The 26,050-nt window shown below is 36.8% G+C and overlaps 1 protein-coding gene and 1 pseudogene across 5 annotated transcripts in view; both read right to left on the reverse strand.

Annotated features, from left to right (window-relative positions):
- Agbl4 (AGBL carboxypeptidase 4) overlaps positions 1-26,050 on the reverse strand; it is a 1,435,759-nt gene that overhangs the window by 1,199,275 nt on the left and 210,434 nt on the right. The window lies entirely within an intron of this gene.
- LOC106026031 (sorting nexin-19-like) lies at positions 15,772-19,318 on the reverse strand (annotated as a pseudogene).

Raw genomic sequence — 26,050 nt, forward strand, 5'->3', positions numbered from 1 at the left:
CTGGAAGAGTTAAAGTCACTATAATATGGTCATATGTGCATATCCACAACAGAATTCATTATAGATAAATCTTGAAAGTAGCCTATATGTCCATCAACAGATGAATGGATAAAATAAGTTTGTCTTTATACATAATGGAGTACTATTTCATAATGAAGCACAAATCAGAACACAAGCTTATACATCACATTGTCTCTGTTATGCTAGAAACCACAAATACAACATAGATAATAGGAAATAGGGACATAGTTCTTTGCCAAAGAGAAGGAAACTGAGAGGTGGAGGGAGTTAAAAGGAGGACAGAGGAAGGAAAATAAAAAAGAATTGAGATCTGCTGTGTACATGTATCAACTCTCTGTGAAAAATGTAGTCATTAATACAAAGATGTACTAGTAAAAATTTTTTTAAAAGTTTGGCTAAGGTTATCTGTTTGCTCTTTTTGTATTTTCATGTAATTTTTATAATAAAATCATCAATTTATAGGGGAAAACCTTCATGGAACTTTTGTTGTAATAGCATTGAAATTATGCATTGCTTTGGATATTGAAGTTTTCCACTAAATAAGGATTTGAAGATGTGAATGACATAGTTAGGTCTGCATTTTAGAAACTGACTGTGGCAACAACATGGATGAGGTTTGGTGACACAGAGGCCAAGTAGCAGGGGAAAACAGTGTGAAACAATGAAGTCTTGAATGAAAGCAACACACTGGGGTTGGTGAGTGATAGGATGTTTCCTTTCATCCTTTCTGTATGATAAAATTATCATTCAGCAAACACATGTTACTTTCCGGGGATTCTTTATGAAATTTCATAGTATGAGGGATTACAGAAATGTCTTCCAGCGCTGAATGAGAAATGGGATTAATTTTTGTACTTAAGAAAAGATATTTTGGGGTATTTAAGAAAATTTCAAAGGAATACTAGAGAATTTTTCAACATTTACTGATTAGCTTTCTATTTCCTAAAATTATTGTCATCATTTAAATGAGGTTGAAACATAAGCGGAAGCCCAGGCCTGTGTATGTGGCAGCTAAAAGGATTAGAAGTCAAAGAGCCAGAACTGACTCCAACTTTAGGTTAACACAATATACCTTCCAGAAATTTACTTCTCATTTGGTTGCATCAAAATTTATTTTATGTACAATGAACCTTAAAATGCTTTATTATTCTTACTACATCTTAGTCTTCATTAAGGGTCATTGGGAGAGAAATAATTCTAAAAATCAAAACTTTAACTTGCTAGGGTCATAGTTCCTAGATATTTGGTTAAATGCTTATCTGTATCCTACTATGATGATATTTTAAAGATGACATTAACATTTAAATCAATAGGCTTGGTTCTGGAAGATGGTAGATTAGTAAGCAGAAAAATAGGGCGCCTCTCTGAGAGAAACAGCTCAGATGCCAGAATAAAACATCCTGGAAAAGACCAGATGGAGGGAGATGGATCCTCTCAGCTCAGGAAGAAACTAAAAGGAAAGAAAAAAAGAAACAAACAAACAAAAATTGTGGATGGAAGGCTGTAGCGAGACTCACTCTCACTGAAGCCAGTCTCATTGTGTATAAAACACTGCTGGAATCTGGAGACTTCAATCATGGTGAAGTTGGGGTTGATGAGCCTGAGGGTCTTGGTGGGAGGAAGCAGTCATGAGGGGGAATGGTAGAACAGAGAGCAGCACTCAGCTTGGAGCTCTGGCTCAGAAGTCCATACTAGCTCTCAGTGAGCGTGTGGAAATCAGTCCTCCCATAGGAGTAGGCAAGGGGGCCAGGCAGCATTTTGGAGTTGGGCAAGGTAAACCCAGAACCAGAACTGCAGTCAGCCACAACTACTGCAGAGCAGACTGGTGAGATTGCATGGACTAAGAACTGCCTCTGTGCGTAATCTGATAGCAAAAGACAAGGTCTCCCTGAAACTAACCCTAACTGGCCCTGTCTGAGTGGCACACGCTAACATGGTGAAGACTCCCAGTGGTCAATCATCTAGAAGGGGAGGGCCAGCCTGCCTCGCCCCTGCTTGTACTTCAGTGGCCATCAGCAGACTGGGGAGGGCAGCAATCACTAGCCAGCATGCTTTAGCGTAGTCATGGCCAATACAGGAAGTTCCGGGGACCCCCATTATCTGTTCCTCTGGAGGAAACCAGAAACATGACAAGAGGAAGAAACAAAAGGAAATCTCCATCCCCCAACACAAACACTACTGGCCCAGGGCAGGTAAATGTAGAAGAAATTGGGGTTGCACAGCTGTGGTATATGAAAAAGCAGCATCTGACATAAATAATTATCTTCATGACATTATAAAAGAACTAAAAACTGAAATTCTAATAAATTAAAGGAAGATAGAAGAAAAATAATAAAAGAAATGCTAAGTACTTCTCAGAATACACAGATGGAAGAATGAAGGGACATAGAAAAAGGAGAGAAATATTCGATGTAGAAAATTTTTAAAAATCTAGAAAACATGGAACAGACTCAAAGAAGCTACCAGGAAATTAAAAACTCCATTGAAAGCTGGCAAAACTACTTGAAAGAAACTGAAGATAGAGTATCAAAACTTGAATACAGGTTTTCAATGTGTGATCTCAAAAGCAAAGATCTCTTAAAAATAACAAGGAACCAAGAAATAACAATACAAAGGTTGGAAGATGACAAGAGGATCTATAACTTAATAATAAAAAAGGTGAGTGAAGAAGCAGGGGTAAGAACAAATGAAATACAAAGGCTATTTACAGAAATAATTAAAGAAAACTTGCCAACCATAGGAAAAGGAAATGTTATCCAGATACAATGAAGCATACGGAACCCCAGCCAGCTATAGCCAAAATAGATCTACACCCCAACATACAATAAGCAAGATACCAGAAATTCAACACAAGAATAGAATATTAAAACCTGTCAGAAAAAAGAAACAGATCACCTATAAAAGAAAACCCATCAGAATCATGACAGACTTCTCGACACGAACTATCAAATAAAAAAGCTTGGAGTGAAGTACTCCAGGCCCTGAAAGAAAATAACCTCCAACCCAGACTTATGTACCCTGAAAAACTATCTTTCAAAATTAATGGAGAAACAAGATGCTTCCATGACAAAGAGGAACTGGGGGAGTTCATGACCACCAATCCAACCCTATAAAACATACTGGAGGACATTCTAGAGAGAGAGAAAAAATGACCATGATTTCAAGCACAGTGACAGAGGAAGCTCACTGAATGCAGCAGTCAGTTAATGAAGGGGAAAAGTAGACAACCAGTGGCAGAAAAATAGCATGGCAGAGATGAGGCAGAGAAGACTGGCCATAATCGCTAACATAGCTAGCCTGGATACACTAATAAAAAGAAACAGGCAGAGTAGATCAGAAGATAGGGTCCAATGAGATGCTCTATATAACAAATATATTTAACCTGAAGGAGGGTTTATGGACTGAAAGTCACAGATGAGAAAATAATGCTCTATGTAACAAGGAACCAGAAAAAAGTGGGGGTGGCTCGCCCATCAGCTACAGATTGTTTGGAAAGACATACACTTTAATACAATGGAGAACTACTCAGCTATAAGGAAGGAAAACCTTGAGGCTCTTGTAAGTAAGGGAATATAACTTGAGATCAAGCTCAGGGGTAAAAAGATTCAGAACCACGTAGGTAAATAGTGGGTTGCCTCCCTAATCTAAAAACTAAAGGAATTAGTGGGATACAAAATGTACTTGTGAAAGTAAAAGTGAAGGAATTGTCTAAAAAGGGAAGTCAAAAGATATTGTTAATCTTGTACCACAATTTGAAGCCCATATTGCTTTCATCACTCTGTTTTGTTTGGTTATATTCTGGCCCAGTTTGTCTACTTATACTACATTTGAGGGCACAGACAGCTATTACAAAAACTGCAGGGTATATTACAGTAATCATTTTTAATTTCCTATTAACTTAATCTGAAACCGTGTATTGCTTTCACTGCCTTGTTTTGACTGATTTTGTTTGAATCTGTCTTGTTCACTCGCTGTCTTTGTTTTAACTGATTTCATTTGAATCTGTTATGTTTGATAGTATCAAGTCTGAGTATATAGGCAACTACTCTGAAGACAATAACTATTCACTATGATACCCATTTTGGTTTGACTATTACCCTCTTTTGAAGTTCTATCATGTCCCCAATGTTTTGTTTTTATTGATTTTATTCTGTACTGTTATGTGCAGTTTTACTGTACCTGATGATAGGGGCAATTCTACTGAAAATAACAAGCGACATCATGGTAACCATTGTAGATCACGTTGTATTGTGGTTTTAAATTATGTTATATCCATCCTTTTGTTTTGAATAACTCCGGGGTTTTTTTTTTTTTTGTTTTCTCATCTGGTTTTATTATTTTCAAAATCAAACTAAAAAATAAATAGGCTTTAAGTAAAGCATATTATCTCCCACAATATGAGAAGAATTCATAGCTGAAGATTTTGAGAAGACTGACTCTCAGTAAAAAAGACAGAATTCTGCCTGGGTTTGAAGTGCAACGTAATTTCCTTTTGGTTCTCCAGGTTGACCATCAACTACCATGTAGATTTTGGACTTGCCAGTCTCCACAGTCATGTGAACGAGTGCTAATTCCTTAAAATTTTTCTTTTCTTCTTTATCCCTTTTTCAAGTCACTCTCTGCTTTTTCTTTGCTCCCCTTCTTCCTTTCTTTGCCCACTTATAGGTTTACACATACACATATTCTATTAATTCTGTTTCTCTGGGGAGCAATGACTAATACAGTTGTTATTGAACATTTTCTACATCAAAAATAAATAGTTTGTCTCAAATTGAATACTATTTATTTGAAAAATATTTGTATCAAGTGATTATTCAACATTTGCTTGCATTGTAGGAACTGTGGGAGATGTGTCAATAAATAGTGTTTTATCCTCCCTAAATGTAAAATTTAGTTGAGAAGACATAGCTAAATCTTTTGATTAAGCAATCGATTTATAACTAAGTCTAAAGAGAAAGATATGAAACATACTATAAGAACTCTGACTAGTTGAAAAATAGTAGAGATTAAATGCTGTTAAGTACAATTGATCACTGTGGAATTGAAAAAGCTTAAGAAAGAATAAAAACCAATATAAATTAGTCTAACATGTAATCTCAGAAAATCCTCACAATTGCTCTTGTGAGACTAAGTATTAATATCTCTGTAAGAATTTGTTAAGAGGTTGTCATTGTCCCACAGTCATAATATTTAGTAGGCAAAGTTAGAAAACTTTTCTATTATTTTTACTGCCTTAAGCTGTAGTAAAAATTTCACAAAAGTGAAGGTCAAGTGAGACTCTGGGATGCTGTTTTCAAAGCTGAACCAACCATGAGCAAAGGGCAGTTGTAAGACTCAGGTCTGATGTCCTATCCTAAAGAGGAGCTTGTAAAAACTGTAAGAAAAAGTCTTTGACCAGAAAATGTGAAAAAAATAGCATACTGCTTTACTCCTGAGTAATCAGGCCTTGAATAATTTTGTGGAAATTATGTCATAAAGTGAGTTTGGTTAAGAGATGGGAGGTTTTTTGCCTTCAGTCATATCAATGGCAGACTTGTTTTCTATATCTGTGAAATGAGAGAAGAATATTTCATCACCCTAAAAATATTTCCTTTGAACCATAATTAAATTAAAATGAAATGGGCATTTATGCAAAATGACTGATACCTTTCTAGAAAAGAAAATTTGGTCACAGTGTCAGACAAATGGAGGAGACAAGATGAAGATGGCCATGTGATGAGAGTGGTATGACTACAGCTATGGAATACTAAGGATTTCAGGCAAGAATCCGAAGTCCTAATGAGCTTCATTTCAGACTTCTGACCTCTAAAACCAGATATATTTCTTTTGCTTTAAAACCTCCAGTTTTGTGAGTTTTGTTAGGTGCAGAATTAATACAGCTAGCAAAATGAATTCTGCTAATGTAATTAAGGTTATGGGGGCTTAGAGAAAATTATTCAGGTAAGCTCAATCTAGTAACATTCTCCAGCTACATTCAGTCAGATGAAACAGCTGAATACTTGGAGAAATTCAATATAAGGACTTAACTAAAGTCAGCATTGTTGGAGAGGACCCACGTGGGAAACATGAAAATGGATACAAACAGTAGGCATACCTGCCTGAGAGCCAGCTAGGAAAGGAGCCTCAGTCTAAGAAACACAAGAAACTATCGTAAAATTGGTCAGCAAACTAAGTGAGTACAGAAGCAGATTCATCCCTGGAGTCCCCAGAAAGAAACAGCCTTGCTGTCACCTTGATTTTGGCCTTATGTGATTCTAATTAGAGGAACCAGCTCAACCATGACCCATTCTGGACTTTTGACTGAACTATGTGATCAGAAAATAGACCACTTATAATTAATGTAATAAAATATAGACAATATTTTCAATTCTAACCATTTTCAAATGACAGTTTAGTGGCATTATGTACATTCATATTGTTGTGCAATAATCACTACCAACTATCTCCAGAACTTTTTCATCATATAAAACTGAGCAGCCACCATGGGGAATGGGAAGAGAATCAAAAAGCCAACCAATGATTTCCTATGAGCCAGCCTATGAGCAGGATAGGATTTCCTGTGAGCCAGCCTAAGAGCAACTCTCCTTCCCCACCCCAAGCAATGGGCTGATTTGGAGGAAGTCAGGCTGAGATGATAGCAATTGAAGTAAAGAAATAACTTCATGCTTGTATTGTTTGATTGACTTTGTAGGCCTACAGCTGTTAGTCTGAGCATCTATTTGGAGGATAACAATATGCATTATAGCAACTGCGGGGGATTTCCTTCTGTATTATTTTGAATTCAATGCTTTGTTTCACTTTACTGTTTTGTTTTATTTCTGTATCTGGTAACATGAGCAACTATTTTGAACATAACAATACGCAATATAATAACCATTGTTAAATTCCTAAATCTTGAAGACTTACAAAGCTATTGCTGTTCTTTATTGTTATTTTTGTCATTTTGCTATTATTGTTGGTTTGTTAATTTGTTTAGTTTTGATTTTTGTGTTATTTCTCTTTTCTCTTTAAAATTAAAAAAAAAAAACCCTGTGTATTTTCACAGTTTCCTGTACCCATGGTAACTTCCTTTCCATTTTCTGTCTCTACGTATTTGACTAATATTGTTATGGACTCGAATTTTAAAAAATGAAAGGCTTCTTTATTTGGTATCAGACAATAATCCTTGGGACAACTTCTAGATATTTACTGACCATGATTCTAAGTCATAGATAAGGTTTCTCTAATGTATCCCTTAGTTTCATGGTGGTGAACCTGTGGCATGTGTACCCAGCCAGCTGTTTATATTGTTAGAAATTCTAAAATGTTCGCCATCACTGCCTTGGTTTATTATTATGTTACACAATTTTATGATCTTAGGAGGAAAATATGCAATTAGTTGTTTGAGCTAAAAAACTCCCTGGAGTTTATTAGTTCCAGAAATGGCTTGATCTAGGATCAAATATGTTTAGTCTTAAAGATCTTGTAAGAAATAATTTTTCTTTAAGATGTGTAGACTGAATTAGTCATTGGCTCACATAAAGAACTCATATTTCATTCACTTTGCTATCAAAATATTTGTTAACCTTAGCCTATCACCAAAGTGTTTGATTTCCTTGTTACCTATCAAACTGAGATCAGTGTTGACAGTGGCGGCGATGGTGGTAGTGGTCATGGTGTTGGTTGTGCAGAATTGAAATGAATGCTAAAAATAAAAGCTCCACATATCAGGATATAAAAACCATTTAATAATAACCTTGGATTAATTAGTGTGAAACAGTCTGGCGTGATAATGCATGCCTGTAATCCCAGCACTCAGGAGGCTGAGGCACTGGGATCATTCTGAGTTCAAGACTAGCCTGGGCTACAAAGTGAACTCAAGCCAGCCTGAACTGCATAGTGAGACCCTGTCTCAGGGGCTGGGGATTTAGCTCAGTGGTATAAGTGCCTGCCTTGCAAGCGCGCAGTCGTGAGTTCAATCCCTGGTACTGATAAAAAAAATTTTAAAAATTAGAAAAATAGAAAAAAACCAAAAACAAACAATGAGACTCTGTCTCAAAAAAACAAAAAAATCAAAGGAAAACAAAATTCAGGATACTCAGTTAATCAGATATGCATTAAGTAAAGCTCTTGGCACTAGACATTAATAAATAAAAACATTCCTGAATAATAAACAATCTGGAAGAAGGTGATCAGAGTACTTTCAGTAGGACATTAGGATATGGGAAGATCAGCTGAACAAGTTGGAAATGTTAAGTCTGGAGAAGAGATGAATTTAATTTTACATGATTATAAATACATATTCAGACTTTTATTATACAGAATTGGTAGTATAACCCAGCGTGATGGCACACCTCTGTAATCCCAGCACTCTGGAGGCTGAGACAAGAGGAATGTTGCAAATTGAGACCAGCCTGTGCTACAAAGTAAGCTCAAAGCTGGCCAGAACTGTATAGTGAAACTGTCTCCAAAAAAAAAAAAAAAAAAAACTAGTGTATTTTTCTGCATGAATTTAAAAAGCCTAATTCAAATAATATGGGGTTGAAGTTAAATTCAGTTCAATGTAATTAAATAATGTAAATAAAATTTGTATAATGGTTATAGTTGCCCAGAAAAACAAATTTGGAAGTGTTGATGGCATATAAGCAGAAGGAAGAATACATTGAGAAATAAATTTTGTATGACTGATAAAATAATTAATCCACTGAACAAATCAAGATTTTACTGTGTTATACTAAATGAGTATAGCCGCTATACTACATGCTATAGTAGGCATTACTGTATTGCTTGAAAAGGTTATGTTAACCAAGACAAACTTCTTTCTTTCTGAAATTGTTAGTGTGTTTATTTATTTTGTATCTCCCTGCATTTTTTCCTAAGACTTGTATAGTTTGTATTATGGCTTTTGTCCAGATGTTCCCTCAAAGCCTCATGAAGTACTAAGTGTGAGTTTTTCAGAGGTGGCTAGATCTAGAGTATGTGATTTTGGGATTAAGGGTGTGTGATTACTAAATCACACTGATTGCTTTGGCACTGCCCTAATCCAGGTAAACTGCCTACAGTATAAAAGAGGTAGTAAAATGCTGTTAAGGTCCCTTGGTTGCTTTGATACCTTCTGCCTACCATGAACTGTTTTTCCTCTGCAGTATCTGTCTGTCATGCCACCGTCTTGGAGCCAGCCAATTATGGACTGAAACCTCTACAAACTGAGCTAAATAAACCTTTCCCTCTTTTACTCTGGGTGTTGTGTATTTTGTTTTGGCAATGAGAGGAGTAACTGAGACAGCTTGTGTCTTTGTATGCTTGTATAAATAAAAAAATACCTAATAATAATTTATAAATAATAGATTGTTTTTCTCACAGTTTACAGAGACTAGTAAAGCCAGAATCAAGACACTAGCAACATCACCATCTGGTAAGGTCTAATGAGGACTCACTGTCTCAGAGATGGTGTTTTCAGGTTGTGTCCTCACATTGTGGATGAGTGTACAAACTCTTTCAGACCTGAATGGTAGTTGCATTTATTAAGGTAGAATGCACATGACCTAGTCACCTTCCAAGATCCTATCTCTTTCCATACTACAGTAGGGATTAGATTGCAAAATATAAAATTTTGAGGACCCAGTATTCATGTTATAGCAAGACCTGCATTTCCATCGTTTTAACTTTGTGATACACCTGTGTATTTATAGTTGTATGTAACAATGTAGTTTTTCTTCAAAATAAGAACATTTGATTATTATTTTCTGAAGTCAAATTGGTTATATTTTTGTGGCCATGTGATGTAGCAGAAAAAGCACAGTATTTATAGTTTGACAAATCTGCATTTAATTGTTTATTCTATAATATTGGAATTTTGTGACATTGGCAAATTATTTCATGTCCATATGTTTCAGCTGTCTCATTTGGAAATTTTCATTTATTTAAAAATACTTGTTTAACCCATAATACCCATCATGCAGTATTCTAGATTTGGAATATACTCATGAGTAAAGAATGTCTCTTGCTGTCATAAAACTTATATTCTCTTAAGACATAAAATAATAAATTAATAAATAAAAATTATGCAGTATGATTGAGGGTCATTGAAGCTGTGGGAATAAAGGTAGAACAGGAAAATAAAAAGAGTAATGAGCTAGAATGAGAGGAAAGGTGAATATTAAATAGCATTGTCAGGAGAGGCCAAATTAGATGCAATGTACGCAAAGACTTGAAGCAGATTAAGGGGTTTCCGTAAAGAGTTTGAAGGAAGAAGGAGTGCAAAAGTCTGAGAGATGGAAATGTACATATGGAGAATATATAGGAGAAAAGGAGTTTGGAGAGACATGAGGTGATTGTAGGTTGGCAGGTCATATAGATCTTGTATAGACCACATGTTAAGAGTATTGGTTTTTACTTCGTGAGAAGTGGAGAGCTAGTGCAGATGAAGGGATAATGTGAATGATCTTATATTTTAGAAAGTTTGCTTGAGAAGGACATGAAAAGATGACAAATATAGAAGAGAAGAGATGCATTAGGAGATAACTGCAGTAATCTGCTTTAGAGAGGATGACAGCTGGGATCAAGTCATTGCAATGGAGGTCTTGAGAAATGATTAGAGTGTAAATATACTGAAATGTGAGAAAATATCATTGACCATAAAATGTGAGTGTTTCTGGACTCTCAATTTATGCCATTGTTTTATGTATATATCAAGGAAACATATCTATACTTGTTTTAGTACTTGTTTAGTTTTGCTTACTAGACTTCTGCAGCAAGTTTTGAAACTAGAAAATATTAGACCTTTACTGTTGTTTTCTTTTGCAAGATTGTTGCTATTGTTCAGCAAGCCTTGCATTTTCATATCATTGACAATTACAAACACACACAGAGAGAGAGAGAGAGAGAGAGAGAGAGAGAGAGAGAGAGCCAGCAAAGCCAGTTAGATTTTAACAAACTGTATTTAATCTGTGGATCAGTTTTTAAGTATTTGCAGTTTAACAATAATATGCATGCTTAACAATCCATGAGTGAGGAAGGCCTTTTTCATTTATTTAGGTCTTTATTTTCTCTAAATGATATTTTGTAGTGTTCACTGTTCAAATTGTGCACTTCTTTTATTAAATTTATACCTAAGCATTTTATTCTTTTTGATGCTGCTGTAAGTGAAATTGTTAAGTACTTTTTAATTTTTTTTTTACTGGTAGATAGAAACATAATAGATTTTTAATGTTGATATTATCCTTCAATGCTGTTCAAGTATTGATGCTAATAGATTACGTATTTCTTAGGATTTTCAATATTAAGATCATGCTATCTGAAAATAGAGATGATTTTTCTTCTTTCTCTAAACCTGAACATCTATTATTTGTTTTTCTTCCCTAATTTCTCTGGCTAGAACTTCCAATACAATGTTAACTATAAAGTATACGTTTTCTCTTGTTTCTGTCAGGTTTTCATCAAGAAGGATGTTAGCTGTGAGATTTTGTTTAATGGCTATAATGGGGTTAAGTATTGTCTCTGAGAACTTTTATAATATAAAGGCTGTTTGCTAAATGCCTTTTCTGAAGTGAGTAAGCTGAAATGTGGTTTTGGTTTGCTATGCAACTAGTATTACATTGAATGAATTTAGTATGTTTGAATAAAGTTTATAATGCTAGAATACAACCATTTAGCCATGGATTATAAACCTTTCCACATATATTCAATTAGCTAATGTTGAAGGTCTTTGTGTCTATCTACATGAGAGATTTCAGCAAGTAATTTTATTTTTCTTATGTCATTGTCTGGATTTGCTAGCAATACTACTGACTTTATTCTTGGAAGCATTTGTGAAGGACTGGCATTATGTAGAAATGACCCCATGAAGTACTTGATCCTGGGCTTTTTTTGTGGAAAGTTTTTAATATTAATCCATTTTTAGTTGCTACTTCTTATATATCTGTTCTACTTCCTATTTCCATTCAAGTAATATTTTCAATTGTTTATTTTTTCTAAAAAAATTCCATTTCATTTAAATAACCTAAAGTATTATGATAAGTTTATAGTAGTAACATATGCAGTTACAGTAGATATTTTACAGTATTCCCCTGTAATCCTTTCAGTTTTGTAAGGGCAGTAGCAATGTCTCTTTCATCTATAATTGCAGCTTTGTCTTTTTTTTATTTGTGTCTTTTATTATTTTTTGAGACAGGTTCTCACTGCATATCTCAGGTTGGACTTGAACTCTGTATAGCCCAGACTGGCCTCAAACTCATGACTCTGTTGTCTTAGCTTCTTAAATGCTGGAATCATGAGGATGTGCCACCATGACTGGGTCAGTCTTCTTATTTGAGCATACACTTTCTCTAGCTCTTTCCCTCCCTCCCTCTCTCTCTCTCTTCCAGTTGAATTAATGGTTTGTCATTTGTATTGAAGTATTCAAAGAATCAACTTTCTGGATCACTGATTTGCAATGTTTTTAAAAATTTTCTCATTATTTTCAGCTCTACTTTTTTGTCTAGATTTGTGCTTAGTTTGTCCTTTTACCTCCATCACTTGTTCAATTAGAACAGTAGGTTTTTGGTTTGAGATCTTTACTTTTCAAAACAGTGTAGTCATTTACAGCTCAGAAGTCCTTTCTAAAGGCCTGCTTTCATCAATTTTGGTAAATATTCTTTTCTTTTATTTTTATTCAATATATATTGTTATAATTTCCCCTTAATATCCTTCTTTGATTGATCATTTGGTTACTTAAAGTATATTGTTTAATGCTATTGTGTATGGTATTGTTTTCCAAATTTTTTTCTTTGGGAGTTCATTATTGATATATAGGAATACTATTGGTTTTTTTTAAGCTTTGCTTTTTTTTTTTTTTTTTTTTTTTTTTTTTATCGGTACCAGGGATCGAACTCACAACCACCTGCTTGCAAGGCAGGAGCTTATGCCGCTGAGCTAAATCCCCAGCCCCAATACTATTGATTGTTATGTGTTGATTTTTGCAGCCTCCTACACTGCTGAATTTGATTATTAATTCTATGGGTGTTTTAGTGAAATTTTTGGGGTCTTCTATGTAGAAAACAATGTCACCTGCAAAGAGCAGCAATTTGACGTTTTTTCTCTCATTTTTTTTCCTTGCCTGACTACTCTGGCTAATGTTTCCAGTACTGTGTTGAATAGTATAGATGAATAATATAGATATAATTGATGATAGTATAGATTGAATAATATAGATATAATAGATGATAATGATCATCTTTTCCTTGATCCTAAGTTTAGAGAGAAAGCTTTCACTTTTTACCCATTTAATCTTTGGCCATTGATTTGTCACAAATGGCTCTTAACAGGTTGAGATGAGGTCCTTCTATACTTATTTTCATCAGAAATTTTTTCATAAACTAATGTTGGATTTTGTCAAAAGTTTTTCCTGTATCTATTGATATGATCATGTGATTTTTGTTCTTGCTTCTTTTTATGTGGTGTTAATTTTCATACGTAGGACCATTCTTGTATCCCTGGAGTGAAACCAACTAGATCATGATGAATGATCTTCTCAGTGATTTGTTAGCTTTCATTTGACAGTATGTTACTGAGAATTTTTGCATCTATGTTCACTAAAGAGATTGATCTATAGTTATCATTTTTAGTTATGTCTTTGCCTAGTTTTGGGATCAGAGAGATGCTGGCTTCCATAAATGTAGTATCCAACTTCAAGTGTACTACAAAGACACACTGATAAAAACTGCATGGGATTATCACAAAAACTGACATGTGAGTCAATGGAATAAAATAGAGATACAGAAATAAACCCAGGCATATGCAGCCACCTGATCTTGACAAAGGAACTAAAAAGATATGCTTTAGCAAATGGTAAAGGGAAAACTGGCTATCATCGTGCAAAGATTGAATCTAGACTCATATCTCTTATTATTTACTGAACTAAAATCAATATGGATCAAGGATTTGAATAGTAAAAGAGAAACAATCTATTGGAAGATAATAAAGGCAAAACTCTTGAAATCATAGATTTACACCAGGACTTTATGAACAGAACTCCAATTGCCAAAGAAGTAACAGCAAGAGTTAACAAGTGAGATCATACCAAATTAAAAACTGCTGCACAGTGAAGGAGACTACCGGCAGAGTGAAGAGACAACTTATAAACTAGGGAAATTTTTTTTCTAGCTACTCAGAGAGAGTACTAATATCTACAATATATAAAGAACTAAAAAACAATAGAACACCATATAAAAACAATGAAAACAGGTACTATAATAATAAAAACTTAGAATAAATACAAATAATGACAAATTGTTCACTTCCACTGGACATTAAAGAAATACATTTAAAATAATATTGAGATTTTTATCTCACTCTGGAAACAATGGCCATCCTCAAAAAATAAAATAATAGGCAATGGTGAGGCTGTGAGAAAGGAAAAGTTTAATATTTCTGGTTGGAATGTAACTAGTACAACCACTATGGAAATCAGTAAGGAGAGTTCTCAAAAAACTTAGAAAGTCCATTCTACCCAGATATTTCTTTTTTAGGGATCTTCCCAAAAGATTCAAAGACATCATATTAGAGAAACAATTTAGCAGTGTTTATAGCAGAACTAATTTTGGATGCCTCCTGTATGTCTATCAGTAGACTAATGGGTAAAGATAATATGGAATCCCTGCATAATGGGATTCTATTCAGAAGTGAAGAATTAAAACTTGAGACATTTTTAGGAAACTGAATGTACCTTTAAACCATAATGTTAACTGAGCTAAATCAGACATACCATATGGTTTCTCACATATGAAAAATACAAAGTACAATTTAAGTAACAAATAAAGAACAAAATAAAGGATAAAAGAAGCACAGAGAGAAATCTTTTGCAAATAGGAAGAGGCCAAAGAGTCTGGGAATGGGGGAGGGAAGTGAAAGAGGAAGTAAAGGCATTTAAGGTGCGTTATATGTTTGTAACTGTTCCTTATAATGAATGTAATCATTGTTGTAAACATGGATTTAAAAGATTAAAGTGGAGGGGGCCTGGGGATTTAGCTCAGCGGCATAAGCACCTACCTTGCAAGCAGGCAGTCGTGAGTTCGATCCCTGGTACTGGTAAAAACGAAAAAGACAAAAAAAAAAAAAAAGATTACAGTGGGGGAAGGGATATAGAGATACAGTCAGGGAGGAGAATGGAAATGGCAAGGGGAATAAAAGAATAAAGTATCCCAAATACATTTAGCTAGTCTGCAAGAGGAATGTAAATATGTACCACAAACAAACTAAAAAAAAGTATATTCTTTAATTACCACATTCTTTTGAGTTCTCAAAGTTTCTCTTTCAGAATGTATAATCATGTTTTTACAAGGTATTTTATATTATTTCAAACTTTTTAAATTTACTGATAGTATTTTCATGCCATATAGTGATATGTCCTGGAGAATATTTCATATTCACTTACACTGATTGTATTTTCAGGTACATTTTCCTACGATTTGCTGTGAAGTGCAGTTTGCTTTTAGTATTATTTAAGTCCTGTTTGGCACTCAACATTTTTTAAATTTTTTAAGGAAAGTTTATTAATCATAGATTCTTGGTTGAAACTCTTTTCTTTCCTTACTCTGGATATGTTATTACCTTTGACTAACATTTCTGATGAGAAATTAGTTGTTAATGTTATTGATGATTACTTATCAATGAGGAGTCAATTTTCTATTGGTTTCTTTTCTGATTATATCTTTTTTTCTCTCTCTCTCTTTTGGAGAAGGAAAGGGGCTTGTTCTTCTATTTCATAGCTTCTTTCTCCAAAGCATCCGCTTATCACCCTTTCCACCTGCAACAACGGAGCAGAACTGGAAGAACTGAGCCACCAAAGTACAGGCCTTTGGAGCCACACAGCCCAGTTGCCAAGGCACAGCAATCCTGATGGGACACTGGGGCTGACACTGGGAAAAGGCATGAGTATCTCAAGTAGGAGGCCACACCCATCTTCTTAAGGGTGCCTGGGGTATCTGAGGAGGTAGTGGTTGAGGCAGGTTCTTCAGCTGAGGCACAGAGACCCAGGAACTCCAGGATGGTGTCTCCAAGGCAGAAAATTCAATGTCTGCTAATGAGGGCTTGCTGTAGGGCCTCCAAGATGAGCCCCAGCTCAGCTGGCGTTTGTCCACTTCTAGGATTTCTACTAAAACACTTGGCAGGATGCCCAGGACGCTCTGCAAAGCATGTTTCTCAGCAGCCATCTTCTACTGCTTAGTCCATACAGGTCCTGGAAACTTAGGCAAAACTCCACTTGGCCAGATGGACTCATGAGGTAGAGGTACTACACTCAGCGTAGACAAGTCAGATGAGCTACCTGCATCTTTTGCCACAGCCATTTCTATTGCTGCATTAAAAAGCAAGACGATCAGATCTGGGGATCTTGGGCTATGTCAGCTAACTCTGTCTCTGTTCCTGAGTGACTGCTGCCCAGTCTTGGGCTGACACAGCTGCACTTGACAAGCAACTCTACGCATATCCCTAGGGGATTTGTTTTGGGGCTTCTGTTGGCTGCATTTCCAGTAATTTTTTTTCTGATTTTTAATAAACAATTCCATTTCAGAAATGCACAAAATTTCTAACTCTGCACTGTTTTCTTGGAGACAACAGAGAATCCTGTCATGGGCTTCTGTCACATTTAGTGCTGGAGTAGTTTTCCTGGATGAGAACCTCGATCTGGACTTGCCAGGCTTCTTGCCTTCTGTCTGTGCCTTGATTTCATTCTCAGCCTTACTCAGCTCCTCTGGAGGGCTCTGAGACTCAGAACGAGAGGACATTCTTCAAGGCGACCACAATGGCACTCACCACCATCTTGTCTATCTTTGACCGCATGAACAGTTTCTTGACAGAGGCAATACAAGCATCAGCGTTCATAGCAAGGAATTCCTGCAACTCCTCACTGTTAGTGATCTCAAGAATGGCACAAAGTTGCTTTAGGAACCATTCCAGGAGGCTCTTCCAGGCTTCTACTCTATCACTGTCCGTGTTTCCAAATGGAAGATCTGGAAACTTTGTTGGACCCTTTACATTTCTGATGAATATCTGTAGATCTGGTTTTTTCTCCAAACAGGTCTACAGGTTCAACAACTCCTGATAGCAGGGTTTTACAGTATGGTAGGCCAGCTACTGCATGCCACTGCTGTTTTCACTGTTAAGGGCTGTCTTGTATGTTACAGTGTAGACTGTGTATGGATGGAATCTAGTGCTACTGTGCTCCTGGGGAGTAATGGTGCCAGTAATAGTAAGGTTCTGAAAGACAGCTGGCCCATCTGAACTGTTCAGGTTCTCAAAGCTAAAAGTGCCTGAGTGGAAAAAGAGAAGATGGAGAGGAGGAAAGTGAAATCTGTGGCAAAGTAGGATCCAGGGAACTCACACCATCAGTGATCCTTCTCTAGGAATGAAGGTCATGGTGGGCAGGATTTTTCTGGTTTTTCCAGTAAAGCTGTAAGAGAGGTGGCATTCTGTTCTACTTCCTTGTCTACAGTGTCAAACTGGATTTCTGGGCAGGATGTTAGCATGGTCTCCAGCAGACCTCTTTCTGTCCCTGGACCCTTCTCAACTTCTTTTTCAGTTCCCTCAGATACCTCACCATTCTTAGGCTTCAGAATCTGAGAATCTTCTAGTACACACAGGACATCCTGCATATTGTGAGAGAGGAAGTTACCTAGAGTCATTAGCATGATGGTTTCTTTACTCAGTTCAGAGAGGGGACACTCCAGCTCTGAGTCTTCACATAAGAACAAGGAGCCTCGAGGGTTAGGGATTTAATTCAGTGGCATAAGCAAGCACCAAGTCAGCAGTTTGATACTCAGTTTAAAAAAAAAGAACAAAGAGCCTTGAATATTTGTCTGTAGAAAATAAAATGAGTTGCTTCCTACCTTTTCTTTCTTTAACAATTCCACTGAAATTTGCCTCTATAGCTTCATGGCCTTAAATCTCAAGAGGAAGGACCTGCTTCACTGGAATTTAGAAGTACTGTGGCTGCTCCTGGGAAAGAGGCTTGCCCTTCTGGCAGACTCTCCACCTCTAAAATCAGTTGCAGAGATGTGGGCACTGAGGGCTGTTCCAGAGCATCAGGGGTATAGAGTGATTTAGCTGCCTGTGCGCGATCATTTCTGGCCCCGGAAAAAATATCCACAAGTATAAGGTGGATCCAATCAGGATCTGACAACTTGTTGAATAGTGGGAAGATTACACTGCAAGTAATCTGTTCAACCACTACATGGAGTCCAGTCCCAGTCTCTAAGTGGGGCTTGGGCACAGCAGGATCTACCAGTACGTGTGATCTCAGCAGTAGGTTTGTGCATAGTAGGATGTGCGACAGAAGCCTGGCAGTATCCTCCCAGAACTGGGAGGGTTGAACTGGACTACTCTGCTTCCGTTCTATGGCCTCCTTTGCCTGAATGTAGCTGTGCAAGTGATAACCACCGAGAGTCAGAACTCTCTGGGCAAGAGCGTGACTCTTCACCATGCCCGTTCTTCTCCGAGCTCTTGTACCAACCCTTTTATGCTTCTTCTATCGTTCCCTTAAAGGCTGGCTCCTAGATCACTGGATGATACCAGGATAACACAACATTGCAATAATCATTTGGTTAGTCCAGTTGATCTCCTGGTCCAGCTGTCTTTTGGTTTCAGTGCTTGGAGGGTAGGTGGGCACTGGGATGAAATGCTCCACATGCAGTTGACCCTAAGCTCTCCAAATGGCACCGGAACCCCACCATTCTCTCAGCACCATGAACAACACAGAGCGAAAACACAGAAGCCACACACTGACTAGAAGGTGTATGACTAGGAACTAGCCAAACAAGACCCCACAACTTTCAGCTTCTGGCCCCTCTACAGATTACTGAGGTGACAGCAGGACTCAGCATCTCCTGGGTTAGGGACTTTGTCTCTGACTTTGTGGTGAAAGAAAGAAGGTCTCTAGAGGACAATGCCTTTCAATTTCACTTCAGTGGCAAGGAAAAATGTGTGAACTGAGATCCAGATGGGGGGAATCAGGGCTTATGTGTACAGATCTCAACAAAGGTGCTCGGGGCTATCAAAGTCCTACAGGCACTGAAAAGCTATGGGAGCCTTCTTGTCTTCCAGCTGTCATCACCAGAGACCTCTACCAGCCAGCTCCTATGGGGAAGAGGGTGTCCTGGAACACAGTGCTGTGACTTCCCAAGTGCAGTAGCCTATAGGCAGGCAAGAGGGCAGTGATGAGAAGCTCATGCTCAAGATTGGTGGCAGCCAGGGTGGGGGTGAACCCTGGAGGGAGCCCTGTGCCCAGCGGAGCCTGGACCAGACACCCTGGGAACCCTATAATGGCCTCAGCCCACAACGACATCAGGCTCAGTGGCCTGGCCACCACTCAGGAGCCCTAACATCCCCCAAGGCTGCCTGCCTGCTATCAGCTCAGGACCTATTTCTTTGATTTTTACTTTGAATTGCTTGAATTTAATGTATTAAAGTGTGTATCATTGATCATATCACTGAAATTTGAGTTTTTGATGTATAAATTAATTCATTATCAACTTTGAAAATTATTCATCCATTATTTTTTCTTTTTTAAAATTTTAATTTAAAGAGAGAAAAACAAAACAAAAAGTACAAGAAACAAAAGATACAATAACAAAAAATGCAAAACAATTACAATTTAGGCTTTCAAAACAAGATGGTAGGAACTTAACAAAGGTTGTTATTTTGCATACTTATCTTCAAAAGAGTTACTCAGATTACCAGATGCGGACATGCAAAATTGAGCTAATTCTATGAATGTTAACTGTTGTATTCCATGAACTGGTAGAATTAGTAGTACAATCATCTTTGCTGTCTTAAATGTATATACACAAATGTAGAAAAAGATGGCAAATTGATAAGCAACAGGATACAGAACTTCTCTAAGAGAGATGACTCAGATGCCGGAATAAAACATCCTGGAGAGGTCTGGGCAGAGGGAGATGGATCCTCTCAACCTAGGAAGAAACTGAAGAGAAAAGAGCTGGACAAACATGCAGTCCCGGGGCTACCATTGGATCAGCTAACATTAGTGGCCATGGCGCTCTCCCTGGAGCTGCCCAAACTCACACCACTGTGGCTCACCGTAGCCATGGCCATGCTGAAGTCAGAGGTCAGCAAGCCCAATGGAGACTCAAAATGGCATTAATCTGTGGTGGGAATAAGACCCTCCCACAGGAAAGGGGTGACCAACTGGAGGACATGTTGGAATCGGGCAGGACAGGCAGGAATGAGGAATGACAGTGACTTCAGTCTTTCCTCCCTTTTCAGAACAGATTGTTAGGATCTGCTTGCGCTGGGTCCCCTGGAAGGGACCCAATAAGTCATCCCAAACTGATTCTGTACGTGCAGCATACAGTTATTCAGTGAAGGCCCCCAAAGGTTGACTGGCCGGTAGGGGAGGGCAGCATACACCGCCCCTGCTTGCACCTCAGTAACCAACAGCAAATTGGAGAGGGCAGAAATCCCTAGCCACTGTGCTTCAGAAGAACCATAACCAACAAGGAAAGGAGCTGGGACTTCCACTATACATCTGTATGGAAGAAACCAAAAACATGACAAGAGAAAGAAATAAGAAAAGCTCCCAGTCTCCAACCCTGAGAATATTGATCCTAGAGAGGTAAATACAAAAGAGATTGAGGACAGCAAACATGCAATATCAGACATGGCATCAGCGGACATAAAGAGATATCTTCAGGACATTGTAGATGAGCTCAAAACTGAAATATTAATTCAAGTAGAGCAAGATGTAAGTAGATTAATAAAAGAAAAGCTAAATACCTCTCAAGAAGACACAGACAGAAGAAAGGAGGAGCACAAAAAAGGAGAGGAACATTTAATGAAGACTATAAAGAAACCTAAAATACAGGAATCAGAATCAAAGAGATTACCAGGAAATTTAAAAAAACTCCATTGAAATCTGGCAAAACTGCTTGAAAGAAACTGACAGACTATCAAAACTTGAAGACAGGGGCTGGGGATTTAGCTCAGCGGCATAAGCACCTGCCTTGCTAGCAGGCGGTCGTGAGTTCGATCCCTGGTACCAATAAAAAACGAAAAAGACAAAAAAAAAAAAAAACTTGAAGACAGGTTTGCAATGTGTGATCACGAAAGGAAAGATCTCCTAAAAATAACAAGGAAACAGGCAGTAACAACACAAAGTCTAGAAGATAACAAGAAGATCTATAACTTAAGATTTTCACATCTTTTTTATTCATTTCCCAGTTGTGAGCATTTAGGTTCTTTCCAAGATTTGGCTATTGCAAATTGTGCTGCTATGAACATTGGTGCACATATACCACTGTGGTATGGTATTTTCAGTTCTTCTGGGAATATGCTCAGAAGCAGGATAGCTAGGTGAAATGGGACCACCAATCCCATCTTTTTGAGGAACTGCCACACAGATTTTCACAGTGGGTACACCATCTACAGACCCACCACCAGGATAAAAGAGTTCCTTTTTTCCCACAGCCCCTCAAGCATTTGTTATTGATAGTTTTCTTGAACTTGGCTATTCTTTCTAGGGGGAGACAGAATCCCAGTGTGGTTTTACTTTGGATTTCTCTAATGACCAATGATGCTGAACATTTTTTCATGTATTTAATTGCCATTTGTATTTCTTCATCTGAAGAGTGTGCATTCCTTTCAGATGCTTATTTTTAGGGTGGGTCTTTGAATTTTTTAAAATTTTACTTTGAAAGTGGTAAAATACAACAGAACAAGACAGAACAAAGCCAACTAAGATCATACAATGAAATTGGTACAGAACTTCACAGCAGATGGCCAGGATAACAGTAATAGTTATCACAGTATATTTTGTTATCTTTATAATAGTTGTTCTTTCAAACATGTATATCAAAATGAGATGAAATACAGAATATTATAGAACTTAACAAAACAGACTATTCAGTAGAGCAGTACCATTAATCAGAATAGAGCAAAACAGTAATAAAATTGCCTTCAAAGAGATGGTAGATGGAAGTCCACCTTATTTGCTATGGTCAACGTCCCAGGAGACCTTCAGATTTCTGGTTCCCATTTGCTAACAGTGGGGACAGAAAAAGGGAGTAGGGGAAGTGGGATGTTTGACTCTAGGCCATGCATCAGTAGGTTCACTATTGCTTAGCAGGGAGGCAGGCTGGTTGTTTGGTTTCACAGCGTCCTAAGTTCCGACATGGTGCGAATCTCAGGAGCTGCTGATGGTTCTCCCCCTGGAAGGGCCACAGTCTGCCACACCCCCACTGCTTACCAGGGAGAGGAGGTGCATGCTTGGCTTTCCAGCGTCCTAAGTTCCAACAAGGTGTGGATCTCAGGAGCTGCTGGTGGTTCTTCCCTTGGAAGGGCCGCAGTCTGCCACACTGCCACTGCTTACCAGGGAGGGGAGGTGCTTGCTTGGCTTCCCAGTGTCCTAAGTTCCAACATGGCATGGATCTCAGGATCTGCTGGTGTTTCTCCCCCTGGAAGAGCTGCTGGTTTTTGAATTTTGGGGGCCTGGGTTTTTAAACATTCTTTATATAATCAAGATAGAAGTCCTTTGTCTGAAGGACAATTGATTAAGACTTTTTTTCCCAATTTATGGGTTTTCTTTTGACTCTTGGAGATTTCATTTGGCATGTAAAAACTTTTTAATGTAGCAAGATACCAGTTGTTGATTCTGATAAGTATTTCTCATGCAGTTTGATTTTTGTTCATGAACACTCTGTCTACTCTTACATCTTCAAGGTTTCTACCTACTTTTTCTTTCAGTATACTTAGTGTTTCTGTTTTAATATTTAGATCTTTGATTCATTTTGACTTTAGTTTAGTGCATGGTAATAGACATGGGTCTAGTTTTAGTTTTCATCATGTGGAAAGCCACTTTTTCAAAGACCACTTATTAAAGAGGTTGTCTTTCTTCCACTGAATGTGTTTGGCCCCTTTTTCAAACACGAGGAGGCAGTGTGTTTCTAGTTCTAGCTGTATCTTTTTTACTTATTCCATTGATCTTCAGGTGTGTTTTTATTCCAGTACCATGTTGATTTTATCACAGTAAGTCTGTAGTATAACTTCAAGTCAGGGATTCTAATGCCTCGCAGCTTGCCTTTGTTTTTGCCCAGATTTGCCTTTGCTATTCTATGTTTCTTCTGGTTCCAGATGAATTTTAGGAATTATTTCTCTAGATGGGTGAAGTATGCAAATGGTATCTGGATTAGAATTGCATTAAATCTGTGTAACAATTTAGGGACAATGGCCACTTTCACAATGTTTGTTCTTCCTACCATGAACATGGGATATGTTTCCATTTTCTGAGATCCCCTTCAATTTCTTTTTTCAGACTACTGTAATTTTCACTGAATAGATTTTTACCTCCTTTTTTAGTTTGGTTCCTAAGTATTTCATTTTTTTGGATGCTATTGTAAAGAGTGTGATTTCCCTTATTTCTCTATCAATGATTTTATTGTTTCTGTACAGGCATGCTATTGATTTTTGAGAATTACTTTGTATCCACCTACATTACTGAATTTTATTTTTACATCTAGAAGACTTTCACCGGACTTTTGGGGGTCTTCTATGTAAAGTTCATGTCATCTGTGAATAATAATAATGTAATTTTTTCTTTTCTATCCTTATTCCTTTTATTTCTCTTTCTAATTGCTCTGGTTGATGGTTTCGAACAATATTGAATAGAAGTGACGAGAGTGAATAGCCTTGTCTTGTTCCTGATTTGAGAGTGAAACCTTTTAGTTTTTGGCCATTTAATATGATTCTGGCTTTTGGATTGTCATACATAGCTTTTATCAGATTGAGGTAGAGACCATCTATTCCAATTTTCTGTAGGATTCTTATCATGAATGAGTTTTGAACTTTATCAAAAGCTGTTCCTTCATCTATTAAATGATCATGTGATTCTCATCTTTGGCTATATTTATATAATGCATTATGCTAATTAATTTGCATATGTTGAACTATCTCTGCATTCCTGGGATGAATCCCACTTGGTCATGGTATATGATCTTGTTGCTTTGCTGCATTCTATTTGCCAGTATTTTACTGAGGATTTTTGCATCTCTGTTCATTATGGAAACTGGTCTATAGTTCTCTTTTCTTTCACTGGTTTTGGTATTAGGGTAATACTTGTTTTCAGAAATAAGCTAGGGAAAATTACTTCCCTTTCAATTTCACTGAAGAGTTTAAAAAGCACTGGCATTAAGTCTTCCTTGAATTTCTTGTAGAATTCAGCATTGAATCCATCAGGACCTGTGTTTTTCTTTTTTGGTAAGGTTCTAATTATGTTTTCAATTTCACTAGCTGAAATTATTGGATTATTTAATAGTTTTAAATCGATTCAGTTTTGGTAATTCATATGTTTTTAAGAATTTGTCCCCTTCTTCTGTGTTATGGAACCCTTGTGAAGCCAAGTAGAACGTATATTCTATTGTTGTTGGGTGGAATACTCTCATCTATGAATCCGTTTGTTCACAAGTTTGATTCAGTTCCTTTATTTCCTTGCTGACTTTTTGCATCATAGATCTGTCTTTTTGTGTCAATATGGTGTTAATTCTCCCATTGTAATTGTATTATTGCTTACTTGATTTTTCATTTCCACTAATATTTGTTTTATATAGTTTAGTGCTCCCATATTTGGTGCATATATATTTAAGGTTGTCATCTCCTCCTCTTGCAGTTTTCTCCTACCCACTATGTAGTGACCTTCTTTATCTCTTTTAAATATTCTTGCTTTGAAGTTTACATTGTCTAAAAATAGAATAGCTAGTCCTGTATTGGTGGGGTTCCTTTGCATGAAGTAATGTTTTCCATCATTTGACTTTCAGTCTATGAATTTTTCTTTTGATTTAGATGAGTTTCTTGTATACAGAATGTGGCTGGATATTGTTTCTTGATCCATTCTGCCACTTTGTTTCTTTTAATTGCTGAATTGAGGTCATTTACATTCATAGTTATTATGGATATATATTGGCTTATTTTTGTTATGTTATTATTTTGCTGTTGGTTCTTTATCTTTCCCTTCTGTTTAATTGTTTATGCAGCTTGATGTTTTTATCTGTTGGTGTTCTTAAAGTCATAGTTATTTTTATGTCTATATAGAATATATTTCAGTGTTCTTTGCAGGGTTGGGTTAATGGTCATGAAGTTCTTCAGCTGTTATCATGAAATTATCTTATCCTCCCATTGATTTGGAAGGATTATTTTTCAGGGTACATCAATCTGTATTGGAAGTCATTTTCTTTTAGGATTTGTAATACTTCACTCCATGCTCTTCTTGCTTTCATTTTTTGTGTAGAGAAGTCTTCTATGATTTTGATGGGCCTTCCCTTATGAGTGATTTGTTTCTTTTCTCTAAAAGCTTTTAATACTCTGTACTTATGTTGAACTTCTGGAACATTGCTTATTATTTGTCTGGGTATAGATTTATTTTCATTATGGCTAATTGGAGTTCTATATGCTTCACTTATCTGTATGTAAGTTTCCTGTCTCATGTTTGGAAAATTTTCAGCTATTACTTCTGTAAATGCTCTTGATATCATTTGTGTTGTCACCTTTTTCATTTACATATATTGATCTTATATTTCTTTTCTTCGCATCATCTTGCAACTTTTGAATTGGTATTTTCTGATTCCTTGTTATTTTTGAAAGATCTTTGTTTTCCTATTCACTAGCTACAATCTTATCTTTGAAGTCTGAAAGTATATCTTCACTTTCACTGAGGCAGTTTTGCCAGTTTTCAATGGAATTTTTGATTTTCTAGATATATCTTTGAATCTGTTCCATGCATTCCAGTTTTTTCTTATATTTTTCATTCAAGGTTTCAATCATTTTTCCATGTTCCTTTATTTCTTTAACCATGTCTTCTTTAAATGTGTTCAGCACTTATTTCATTATATTTATCAGTTCTTCTTTTACCTGGGAGATTATTTCTGATCTGAGTTCCTTTACAATTGCATGGAGTTGTTTCTTTACTTCAGTTGCTATCATTTCAGAAGTTTCAGATATATGGCTTACATTATTTGCTATGTTCATGTCTCCTAGGATGGGTTTGGGATGGGTTGGAGGTTTGTGATTG

This window comes from Cavia porcellus, unplaced genomic scaffold (assembly GCF_034190915.1).
Source record: "Cavia porcellus strain 051 isolate PalLab524CR breed Dunkin Hartley unplaced genomic scaffold, mCavPor4.1 scaffold_25, whole genome shotgun sequence".
NCBI lineage: Eukaryota > Metazoa > Chordata > Mammalia > Rodentia > Caviidae > Cavia > Cavia porcellus.